This window comes from Benincasa hispida, chromosome 4, assembly GCF_009727055.1.
Source record: "Benincasa hispida cultivar B227 chromosome 4, ASM972705v1, whole genome shotgun sequence".
Lineage (NCBI taxonomy): Eukaryota > Viridiplantae > Streptophyta > Magnoliopsida > Cucurbitales > Cucurbitaceae > Benincasa > Benincasa hispida.
The window spans coordinates 34,742,510-34,755,572 of NC_052352.1; the positions used below are offsets into that span (position 1 = coordinate 34,742,510).

General features: G+C 39.0%; 1 non-coding gene across 1 annotated transcript; it reads left to right on the forward strand.

Annotated features, from left to right (window-relative positions):
- Positions 1–269: 269 nt before the first annotated feature.
- LOC120076950 lies at positions 270–376 on the forward strand. The gene has a single exon (XR_005481695.1). It is a non-coding gene; the product is annotated as a small nucleolar RNA R71 (small nucleolar RNA).
- The last annotated feature ends 12,687 nt before the right edge of the window (positions 377–13,063 follow it).

The window sequence follows — 13,063 nt, forward strand, 5'->3', positions numbered from 1 at the left end:
TCTTCTCTCCAGTGTTATTAATTGTGATGCCTTGAATCAAACTCATCCTCGCAGTCATCTGGTTTTGTAGGGATGCAATGGACCTATTGTATTCTCAATCTCTGATTCTCTCTATCCAATCCTCGTGATTTTTAGAGATGCAATCAAGGATACTCTTAGCATCCTCATATGTTTTGTCAAGCAGACAACCAACTGCTGCCGCATTGGCAGCGGTCTGCGAAGCAGGGTTCAGTCCTTGGTAAAAAATCTCCATCTGTAGGCAGTTTGGTAAGCCATTATGTGGACAATCTCTTACTAGCCGCTTAAACCTCGCCCAAGCATCATTGAGCGATTCGTCATTTTCTTGTTCAAAATTAGTTATTAATTTCCTTCTCCTGGCATTCTCGGTTGGTGGAAAATACTTCTTCATAATCTTTTTGATGACTTGTTCCCACAAGGTTATCTCTCTCGGTTCGAAAGAATATGCCCAATTTCTTGCCTGATCACACAAAGAAAATGGAAACAGAGTTAGTCGAACTTCTTCAACAGAGATATTCGGGAACACAAAAGTGTTGCAGATGTCTATGAAGCTTCGGAGGTAGGCGTGCAGGTCCTCGCCACGCCATCCTCCAAATTGTCCTGCAGTCTGGATCATCTGCAGCATCACCGATTTCATTTCGAATCGGCTTCCATCAAGGGCAAGCCTCATGATTCCTAGAGAGAAATCGTAGAGGTTTGGCAATACATAATCCCGAATGGGCCTATTGCGATTGTTTGCCAGTAGAATTGGATTCACCATGACGTTGTTTTCGTTTGGTGCTCCGTTTCCAGGCTGCTCCGCCATATCATCTTTATCTGGTTGTTGTGGTTGGCGGCTGTCTCTTAATCTCCTTTTGAACATCCACTCAATCTCTGAGTTGTAATTCGCCAGAGATTGAGAGCTGCAAAGAAATTAGAGAAATTACTGTTAGCACACTGATTTGCCAAAGTCCCCGGCAACGATGCCAAAAACTTGATGCGTTATTTTATGAGGTGAAATTATGGATGAAATACGGTGATGGAAATACGTTGAGCAACAAGCTTTCTCAGTGGAATCCAAGTATAAACCCCACTGAGTTTCCTGGTAAGTCCAGGGTCGAACTCAGGGACTTGGGAAAACAGTTTGCGGTGGTAATTTTCAAGAAGACTTTGCGGTTACCAAATAATCAAATAGTTGTCTGGATTGTTGTATGCGGTAATAAAAATAAACAAATACGGCGGAGTTTAAAAAAGAGTTGATAAAACAGAAGATGCGATGAGTATGTGGTGAACAGGTTGAGAAGGGTTCGGCTAACACTTCCTAGTATGCGTTTATGTTATGCGACCATGCAACATACATACAATAGTAAACCAGCTCTCGACGCAAATGTTATGGCTTCTAATGCTAGAACGCATGCGATATATGCGATGAGTCTATAGGACCTACACATAAGCCTCTAAATAAGGTGACCACATAATATCATACCTATCTCTAGGGTGCATGCGATGCAGGTTGACAAACAGAGCTTATTTCTAAGTCCCTATCTCTTGCTTATGCAGATCTAATCTTGCTCTCTCGAGTCTAGATTCTAACCTAGCTCTCTCAAGTCTTAGGTTCTTTCTTTAGACTTTCGAGTAGCTCTAAAGGGGTGTTGGGCACAACATAAAACAAGATAATCGCATGCAATGAAGATCCTAAGTCATGTTAGCTTAGTTCTTCTCAATCCATTCGATAAGTTTAGCTACTCATGTGTGCTAAAAGAGTGAACAGATGTAGATAAAGAAATTCCATTGTATAGATATAAAGTTGAAATACAAAATAACAATGCAAGAAGAGAATAAAGAGCCTGGTAGCAATCTCTTGCTTTCCAAGGCTTTTACACTGTCTTTTCTACTCTGTTCAAAAGATAATCTCGCTCTCGCGAGAGTTGGTCCGCTCTCTACTTTTCCACGCCTCTGGGTTCTCTCTCGAGTTGGTCTGAGCGATCTTCCGACGTCTCTTCCCTTCTCTCACTCCGCCTTAAAATAAAAGAAAAACTAAGAACAAGGCTATTCTAAGGGAAAAATTCTCTAAGTATTCAAACTTGCTGAACTAGTTGAACCCCTTTTATGAAGGTTGCCTTCGGTATTTATAGAGCTTCGGGGTGAAAGGCGGCTTCTCTCTTATGATTGCATAGATGGGATGGCTTTAATTCTCTGACTAATGCGCTGAATATTTGTCACCGAAAAGCTGAGTGTACTTATTATCGTTAGCGGCTTGTCAACTTAATTCGGATTCGACCGTCATCAGCTTTCTGTCCCATCGTGATTAATTATGCTTTTCAACTAGATGCGCCCACCAAGTTACGTCGGCTCTATGTGGCAATCCTTCTTGAGCAGATGTTTGCAAGCACAAATCACCGCAAAGCCTTACGGTAATGCTGCGCTCAACCATTGATTTCTTGTGATCGCGCTTTCCGCCTTGTGTCAACGCATATTCTGCATAAAAATACAAAAATTAACTGTTTCTATGCGATGAACGCATGCGACCGCAATGTTATGAACTCAATGATTTTTGGACGCAATCTAACATATTTTATCAACGCAAACCTTCATTGTTTAATAACTTAACATTGTAATAATGTGCAGTTCTGGCCGTTATCAATAATGTCAAACCTGAGCTTCTGTCCATTCACGCTCAACGTGATCTCTCCTTTGTGCACATGAATCTGGGCGCATCCGATCGATAAAAATGGTCGCCCAAGGATGATGGGCACATCATTTTCTGCTTGATAGTCCAGGATGATGAAGTCTGCTGGTAATATAAATTTGTCAATCATAACTAGAACATCCTTCACCTTCCCCTTTGGATGTACAAGAGATCTATCCGCTAATTGGAGAGTCACCGTCGTGAGCGCAAGCTACCTCACATTCAGCTGCTTGAAAATTGATAGGGGCATCAAGTTGATGCTGGCCCCAAGATCGCATAGCGCTTAACCGATGTATAAACCTCCAATAGATCAAGGTATAGTGAAAATTCCAGGGTCGTGCATTTTTGGTGGGATTATAGATTTTGAACTTTATGTCAAAGCCACCATTCCGAACTTACCAGTGCTTCTCTTCTTTGTCACCATATCTTTTAGAAACTTCACATATGCGGGCATCTCCTCAATTGCTTCAGTGAACGGAATGTTAATATGCAACTGTTTTAACACATGAAGCGTTGATACTGTACCTAATCAATTTTCTTCTTTTTGAGTCTCTGAGGGAATGGTGGCAGCTGTATTCTCCGGTCCCCTGTTCTTTCTGCTCTGAGGTGGACGCAATCTCTGGTTCTTTCGCCTCATTTTCTTCAGTTTCTCCTCGAGTCATTGCAATCTTTGGTTCCAGCACAATTGGAATAGTCCGGCTAGGCTTCTTCTTCTTCCTCGCCACAGTCTTTTCGCTCCGCAACGTCATAACTTGACATTGCTTTTTTCCCATACCCCCTGGGTTGTGCGGGAGTTTCGTTGAACTTGGCAATACTCCTTGCGGTGTATTCTTGAGTTCGCCCGTGATCTGGCCTATCTGAATTTCCAGGTTGTGGATGAACGTTGCTTGATTTTGAAGCACTATTTCGTTCCTTTCAATATATTGCTTCAACAAACCGTCCAAAGAGGAAGATTGCGACGCCTACAAACTGCTGGCTTGATTATGCGTTTGACCGTTGGTTCGCGAGAAAAATTCGGGTGGCTCTTCTTTTTGCGCCACTGATTGAAAATTTTTCTGTTGATTCTTCCATGCGAAGTTAGGGTGGCTTCTCCACCCAGGGTTGTATGTGTTAAAAAATGGATTATTCTTCACAAAATAGACTAACTATGGGTTTCGCGGGCATTCCTTCACTGCAAGTAGCACAACTTGCGGTCTTCTGATTGATTGCGTTCACTTGCCCACTATACGTTGTTGGGCTATTGATTGCGATTCCCTGTATCAAGTTCATCATTGTAGTCATTTGACTCTGAAGGGATGTAATGGCCCCATTATTCGTGTCACTGTCCTTGATTCTCAATCTTTGATCACTTTCTCTCCAGTCTTCATGATTTTTAGAAATGCGTTCAAGGATATTCTTGGCCTTATCATAAGTTTTATCCAGTAGATCTCTAGCTACTGCCGCATTGGCAGCCGTCTACGATGCAGGGTTTAATTCGTGGTAGAAAATCTCCATCTGTAAGCAGTCTGGTAAGCCGTTATGCGGGCAATCTGTTACCAACCTTTTAAACCTTGCCCAAGCATTGCTGAGCGATTCGTTAGTATCCTATTCAAAATTGGTGATCAACTTCCTTCTTCTGGCATTCTCCGTCGTAGGGAAGTACTTTTTCATAAACTTCTCAACTACTTTGCTCCCATGACGTAATCTCCCTTGGTTCGAGAGAATAAGCCCATTTTCGTGCTTGATCACACAACGAAAAATGGAAACAAAGTTAGTCAAACCTCCTCAGCAGAGCTGTTAGGGAACACAAACGTGTTGCAGATCTCAATGAAACTCCGGAGGTGGGCGTGCGGATCCTCGCCACGCATACCATCAAACTGTTCGGTAGTTTGGAACATCTACAACATCACTAGTTTCATTTTGAATCTCGATCCGTCAAGAGCGGGCCTCATGATTCCCAGGGAGAAATCATAGAGGTTGGGCGACGCATAGCCCTGAATGGGCCTATTGCAGTCGTTCGCTAATAGTGTTGGATTTTATGTCCTAAAACTCATAGTTTGTAAATTAATAAAAATATTCTGTTTTGTTTTTCGATAAAGTTGTTATTGAAATTGTAATCTTGAATCCAATAAACTAAGGTCCTGAGGCTATTTAATGTAGTTTGAACTTTATGTAGTGACATAAAGGTGGATCAAGTTCAAATATATAGCCAAAATGGTCTATAGTATATGAATAAGGTTGGGCACCTTTTTCTGAGGACACTATGGGTGCAACTCACTTTGTAGTTAGTATAAACGTTGTAATCCTGAATCGTTCATATAGAGATATGTGAGTAGGGTCATCCTATGCAATGAGTTTGCATAAGACTGAACCATGAAATAGTCACTTTTTACGTTTTAAATGTCGTTTTATGTATAAAACTGACTATTTCGTTAATTGATGACCTAGGTAACTTAATCTTAATCCTGAGCTAACTATGAACTCCTGTTCACTTGGAATTATCCTTAGATTTGCATAGGTGAGGGCAACTCATTATCGCTGGCCCAATAAGCCTCCCATTTCAGGGGTAAGATCAGGTGGATAGCTGGGAACATAGGGTGCAAGACGAAATTTACTCCTACCCGTTATAGGGATAGTAGATAGGTTGTTCCCTTTAGTATTGAATCCAGATCTTGAACAATGAGCCCCACCCTCTCCTTAGCCCGAGAGGGATTTGGTTTATAAGTTGGACCTTAAACCAATTGTTCATTAGAGGATCAGTGGAACTTAAGGAACAAGACGTAGTCTTGGGGGTAAAACGGTTTTTATGACCCAACCGAGATTAAGAACAACCTGTGAAGGATTACCTTACTAATCATGGTTATATCAAATGGACACAAATATATCTATAGTGAGGGGAGTGCAACTACGGAACTATAGTGGAATGACTCGTTAGTTAACGAATGTTGATTAGCTCTGTCTAAAGAGTTTAGCCAGCTAATTTCGGATCATTGGAGCCCGTGATTTATAGGTTCATTAGGTTCCCCTACTAGCTCATATGGAATACACTTAGAACAATATGATAGAATAATTCGAATTATTTGAATTAGGTGAAGAGAGAGAAATCGACAAGTATATGTGATATAGTGATCGGTTTTTTAGTTTAGAGATACAGCTTTAATATTTAAATGTGATTTAAATATCAAGAATATGAATACGTTCATATTCAGAAGCTCGGAAAGAATAGAAATGGTCAAAGATGTAAAAAGTCAAAGAGTTGACTTTTGACTTTGAAAAGTCAAATTTTGACCGACCTTATATTCAAATGTGATTTGAATTTCTAGAAAATGACTACAGATTCATGCTCGGGAGGTCAAAATTAGTCAACACGGAAAAAATCATAAAAAGTCAAAATGTTGAAATTTTGGTCAAAGTTTGACTTTGACAAAATGACTATTTTGCCCTTTGACTAAAGTTAGTGGGAAAATCCAAACTTTTGTTGGATAATTCCACTAACAAGATAGTGGGCTAGGTGTTGTCTTATAATGGAGACATTAATCCCACTTAGATAGTGGATTCTAAGTATTGGGTTTTTATGAATTGATTTCATGCAATTTTTGCATGGCATTTTTTTATAAATATGGACTTTGAATTTGTATTAAAAACTTTTGCCCATTTTGCCAAAATTGTTTTCAAATTTGGGCTGAAAAAAACATACTATTTTGAGGAAAATTCATAACCCAAAACCCAACCCAAAAATCCATTTCTTTTTCCATTTCTTTCTCTCTCTCAGTTTCTTCATCCACCGGGTCCCACAATCCGGTTCTGAGTCTAGAGGATAGTAGGTCAACTCTAGTGGTGGTCTTGAAGAGTTCGGGTCGAGATTCAGCGAGGAAAAGCGATTTTCGGGAGTTTCAAAGGTAATTTTCTAATTTACTGTTTTTTCCTTCAATTGCATGTGTTTTTTCCTTTAAATTAAAAGCAATTAGAGTGTAATTAGATCTTTATTCCGTTACGTATGTCTCGTGTTCCATCATATGGTATCAGAACATGCTTTAATTACGCTTAATTGCTTTTGGTGGGTGTTTTTTTTCCTTTCGATTCAAGTGTTGAATGAAATATGAACTAAAGTGGACTTATTATGATTTTGGCATTGTTTTTCTCTAAATTTCTTGTGGAAATTTGTAATTGCTCATATGTTTATGAGCATTAATGTGTGAAAAGGGGTCTGTAAATTTGTTGGAGTCATTAGAGTTGAAATTAGGTTTTAATTGCTTCATTCCGGGAGAGAGGACAACTTCAAATTTGGAGAAAAATGGCTTATAGACCCGAAAATGCTCCTAGACCCGACCCGCCAGCCCAACGATTTGACCCGGTTCGGAGAAGCCCGCGCGTACCAGCTGTCTACAAAGTTTTCATCTGGCCTGTTTTGCGCTCCGACCTGGTTTTCTCTGCCCGCCGACCTAGTATCACCGCCCACCTGCTCAGGCTTTCGCGCTCCACGACCCGAGCATTCTATCAACCCGACCCGCCCCACGCCTCCGTTGACTGCGCCAGCGGGTGTTGACCAGCCAGTCCAGACCAGTTTGTTTGACCTGATTGAGCTGGTTTGACCGGTTCAACTTGGTTTTTGGAGTTTTTAGGCCGGTTCGAGTGGTTTCTGAGCGGTTCCAGATGGTTCAAAGTGTATGAAGTTGGTTCCGAGAAGCTGGTTGCTGATTTCTGTAATAAATTAGTTATTTGATTATTTTTAATGCCAAAATCCGTCCACTTTAGTGTTGTTTACCTATTATGCATGTGATGTATAATGTTGTTTGATTATGTGGGTGCATATAGTATGCCATATAGTTTTTAAAACCCCACCATAGGAAAAGCATGTGACATGCATTTGTTATATCTTATAAGTGTTATAAAATATATACTATGCATGCTTAGTTTTAATATAAGTGTTATATTAAAGCATCTTTGTTTGAAGGAAGAATATTATAGATGAATGCTCCTAGGGTTATAATTGTTATAATTTATTTTATAATTGTTATAAAATAACCTAGACTTCTAAAATCTATAACAAAGATAATGCATGCTTACTTAGGGTAAACTTAACAACTAACAATCCCAATTTTCATAGAAAATAGGTCGATATCTTGTAAAACCGAAAGTTACAAGAAAACTCACCCGGCAAGATCTTGGCCAAAAGTCAGATAAGATGACTAAGGTTGAAAGTTTTTAAGTTGACGGTTCACGGAACACCTACTACTTGGAGATCGAGCTGGCGTCTGAGTTAGGTTAAACCGGTTTTATGAGCATGCGTGAGCAGTGTAAGGTAATAAAATTTGTTTTATCACCTAGACATCGTAGGTTAAAAAATCCAGTATAAAAGTTATACTCGAATGAATCATCTAGACTTAGGATATGTTTAGTTAGCCGAAATGTATCGCTAAGTATTTTGTACCCTAACCGTCTAGAACACTTCAACTGGAGAGAAGTAATGTACTTTTAGCTCTAAGGTCCTTGAGAGTTCACACCGTGAGATTCATGCTTGGCTTTGGGGCCGTTATGGGAGCGGACTTCAGTCAAGAGGTGTTTGCATGAGTCAATACAAGGTGAATAGAGGAAGTTGTTCATAGTAAGTGGGAGAAGGAAGTGTGTCAAAACACATATTACGGTCTCTTCCATTTAGGTCGCACCGTGAGATTCCTATAATGCACTTGCATGTCTTGCCTTGAAGCGGACCTTGCCGATCGAAGGCCTGTATTATAGGATTTGAACTTCGCAAACTCTAGAAATTGATAGGGTCTCTCAGGTCCGTTTTCATTCTTTGTCTTTTCCAACTTTAGGAGCATAATGATTTCAATCTTTGAGGTCTAAAAATGGAGGGTCACACTTACGAGAATTACTAAGTGTTAGTAAATTCTTGACCAAAGTAGCGATAACTGAGTTATATAGGATAAGAGTTATTCTGGTGATAGTATCTAGTCAAGATATGCTTGGTTCAATGGGAGGAATAGTCGATCACCCTCGGTGAAGGTTATTCTAAAACCATTGAAATATCGTTTGCAAAATATAATGATGAAGGGTACATTTAATTAGATTTTTTGCTAAACTTGATTGGATTTAAAAGATTAATGTTTTTTACTAAAAAGGATATGTCTTTTTCAGCATGAATAGCTCAATAATTCAAACTCTTAGTGTAACACTCGGGAGTGTTTTAACTTTCAAGGACGAAAGTTCTTTGAGGAGGGGAATGTAACATCCCACACATTTTTTTTATATAATAATGTAATTTCAGTAACGTTATCCTTGGTAATTCAATAATTCTTGGTTGAAGGGCATTTTTAGAATTTTGGATCTCAAGTAATAAATGTGGGAATTTGGGTTTGGCAGAAAAATTAAATTATTAAATTTTGAATTTCAATGTGAAGGTTATGGCAGGAATTAATTTTCCTTTCGAAATGGAAAGAAATTATTATAATTACACATTTCTTTTTAATTATTATATTTTTAAAACCCCCATCAATCCTACATTTATTATTATCTTTTCTTTTAAAAAAAAAAAAAAACCCCACAAACACTCTCCTTCTTCTTCCTCAAATGGCAAAACCCCCAATTTTTTTTCTTTCTTCTTTCCTCCCAAACCACGAACGCTGTTTCCCTCACTGCCCAGTTTTCACTGCCGCATTCCCTTTCTACCATTTTGAACGACGTGCGCCTCTCTCACTGCCATTCAGATCCGAACGTCGCGTTTCCTTCACTTTCTCATCAGACCCGCCGCCGCGCGAGAGAGACTCCTTGCGTCAATCGCAGCACCTCACCGGCTTAGATCTGTCCAGATGTCGTTCCCTTACACCTCACCGGCTCAGATTCGACCAGCTGTTGCTTCTTCACACTTCGCCAGACACAAAGAACCGTCGTCGGCTGTCTTTCTTGTCGCCGTCGGACCTGCTCTAGGTAAGGTTGTGGTAGATCAGTTCGATTCTCTTAGCCATTAACGTTGGGTTTCGTCATTTTGATTCACAGTTGTTGGGTTTTTATTTGAAGGTGAGTTTTAGCGAAACTTGGAATTTAGAGGGAGCACCGTTAAGGGAAATTGGAAGTGACCTTCATCCTTTGGGTAAGTTTTTGAATATTTTGGACTTGGGTCTGAAGTGTTTGCTGTTTTGGTTGAACTGAAAATTGTTTGAGTTGTTTTCAGTGTTAGGGCCTACTTCTAGTTTTCCGTTAGTAGTTTTGGCCGTCGGAGCTTTCGTTATCCATAAAGTTTCGATTGAGGTAAGTAATCTTACCACTGGAACTGCCCACGGGCCAGGATTTAGTTGTTATGCTAGCATGATAGTGATATGTTATGGTAAATGTTAGCATGTGTGGATTGACAGTATGACCGTGATATCAAAGTATGTTTCTGGCACAATTCTGATTTGTTTACATACACACCTAAGTACTTGATCGTTAGTATGTGATAGTATGATGTTTTTCATATGTCGAGGTCTGATCTGCTGGTGTTGAGGCATACTTGCATGTTGTGGATTTATGATGTAGGTTATACATGGATGATGTATAATTGATATTAAGAATTATGTGTATGTGATGAAGCCATGGTATCAAGGATTTTTTATGTATGTTTTAGAACTGTACAATGTTGAATCTTAGCACGTTAAGACTGTGTGAATATCCTAATTGATTAGTTGTGTTTCCTTCGGGATTCATCAGTTGTGTGTTCCTTCGGGTTTTCACCAGTTTTGTGTTTCCTTCGGGATTCACCAGTTTTGTGTTTCCTTCGGGACTCATCAGTTTTGGTGACATACTTAACTACAATAGAATAGGACTCAGTCTCTTGTCTTTACATGTATTTATATGCCATATGCGGGTATCTAGAGGACATAGATGCCTAGGCTGACCCCAGTGGTGGGCTACTTACTGAGTATTTCATCATCTCATTCTTGTCTATGTTGATGTTTAAGGTAAGGATAGAGATGCACCGGCGATGGCGGCAACGGATTCATGATCGAGCCATTGGGACTAGTGTTTACGGCTTCAACATCATGAGATTTAGAGTTCTTTTTCATGCTCCTCTTAATGTTTAGTTTTGGTGATTTCGGAAACTTATTATTAAGAATTGTTTTTCATATGTATTTATTAACCTTTATGATTTATGGGTACCCTATTATTGTTTTTAACAATTGTATTTAATAAATGTCTTTTGAACTTCTTTTGTTTTAATTAGCATTTATTGCAAATAACTGAGCGTCGTTTTAAATTCTTTGCATGCATTTATTTTAGTAATGACCTTACCTAAGTCCTAGGGGGTCGGGTCGTTACACTTAGCTTCCGAGAAACTAAATGGCGATAATTACTCAACATGGAAAAACAATCTGAATTCAACACTAATAATAGATGACCTAAGATTTATCGTAATTGAGGAATGTCCTCAGGCCCCAGCCTTGAAAGAAGCACAAGGTAAATATGATTTACTAGTTGCTGAAACATGTTTAGTGGAGTATGATACCTCAACTTGGATATTGGATTCAGGAGCCACTAATCATATTTGCTTCTCTTTTCAGGAAACTAGTTCCTGGAAAAAGCTTGAAGAAGGCGAGATCACCCTCAAGGTTGGAACAGGAGAGGTTGTCTCGGCCGAAGCAGTGGGAGACTTGAAGATGTTTTTCAACGATAGATATATCATACTTAAAAATGTTTTGTATGCTCCTAAAATGAGAAGAAATTTAATATCTATCACATGTATATTGGAACAAATGTATAAAATATCTTTTGAAGTTAATGAATAGTTCATTTTTAGAAAAGGTATTCAAATTTGTTCTGCTATACTTGAAAACAACTTATATAAGTTAAGACCAACTAAAGCAAAATTTTTCTTAAATACTGAGATGTTTAGAACAGCTGAAACTCAGAATAAAAGACAAAAAGTTTCTTTTAATGCCTATTTATGGCACTTAAGACTTGGCCACATAAATCTCAAAAGGATTGAGAGATTGGTTAAGAATGAACTCCTAAATCAGTTAGAAGACAATTCTTTACCTCCATATGAGTCTTGTCTTGAGGGAAAAATGACTAAGAGATCTTTTACTGGAAAAGATCTCAGAGCCAAAATACCCTTAGAGCTCGTACATTCGGACCTCTGTGGACTGATGAATGCCAAAGCTCGAGGTGGGTATGAATATTTCATCAATTTTATTGATGATTATCCAAGGTATAGTCATATTTACCTAATGCATCACAAGTCTGGTTCTTTTGAAAAGTTCAAAGAATATAAGACTGAGGTTGAGAACCAGTTAGGTAAAACAATTAAGACACTACGATCAGATCGAGGTGGGGAGTACATGGACTTAAGATTCCAGTACTATATGATAGAACATGAAATCAAGTCACAACTCTCTGCACCTAATATGCCTCAGCAGAACGATGTATCTGAAAGAAGAAACAGAACCTTGTTGGACATGGTTCACTCAATGATGAGCTTTGCTAAGTTACCTGATTCCTTTTAGGGACATGTATTAGAGACTGCTGTCTATATTTTGAATAAAGTTCCCTCTAAAAGTGTTTCAAAAACACTTTATGAGCTATGAAAAGGGTGTAAAGGTAGTTTACGTCACTTTAGGATTTGGGGATGCCCGACACATGTGTTGGTACAAAATCCTAAAAAATTGGAACGTCGTTAAAAAATATGCCTATTTGTAGGTTATCCAAAAGAAACAAAAGTTTGTCTATTTTACGATCCTCAAGAGAATAAGGTATTTGTATCGAAAAATGCCATATTCTTAAAGGAAGACCAATAAGAAGTCATCAACCTCGTAGTAGACTAGTATTGAATGAAATTTCCAAAGACGCTACAGATAGAGTTAGTTCATCTACTAAAGTAGTAGATAAAACTAGTACATCTGGTTAGTCACATCCTTCTCAAGAGTTGAGAATGCCTCGACGTAGTGGGAGGGTTGTTCATCAGCCTGATCGTTACTTGGGTTTAACAGAAACACAAGTCGTCATACCTGATGATGACATAGAGGATCCATCGACCTATAAACAGGCGATGAAAGATGTGGACCATGATTAGTGGGTCAAAGCCATGAACCTCGAAATGGAGTCTATGTACTTCAATTCTGTCTGGAAACTTGTAGATCAACCAAATGATGTAAAACCAATTGGTTGTAAGTGGATCTACAAGAGAAAACGAGACCAAGCCGGTAAAGTACAGACTTTTAAAGCTCGACTTGTGGCAAAGGATTATACCCAAAGAAAGGGAGTGGACTATGAAGAAACTTTCTCTTCCGTTGCCATGCTTAAGTCAATTAGAATACTCTTATCCATTGCCACCTTTTATGACTATGAAATTTGGCAGATGGATGTCAAGACAGCCTTTCTAAATGGCGATCTTGAGGAGAGTATCTATATGGCTCAACCAGAGGG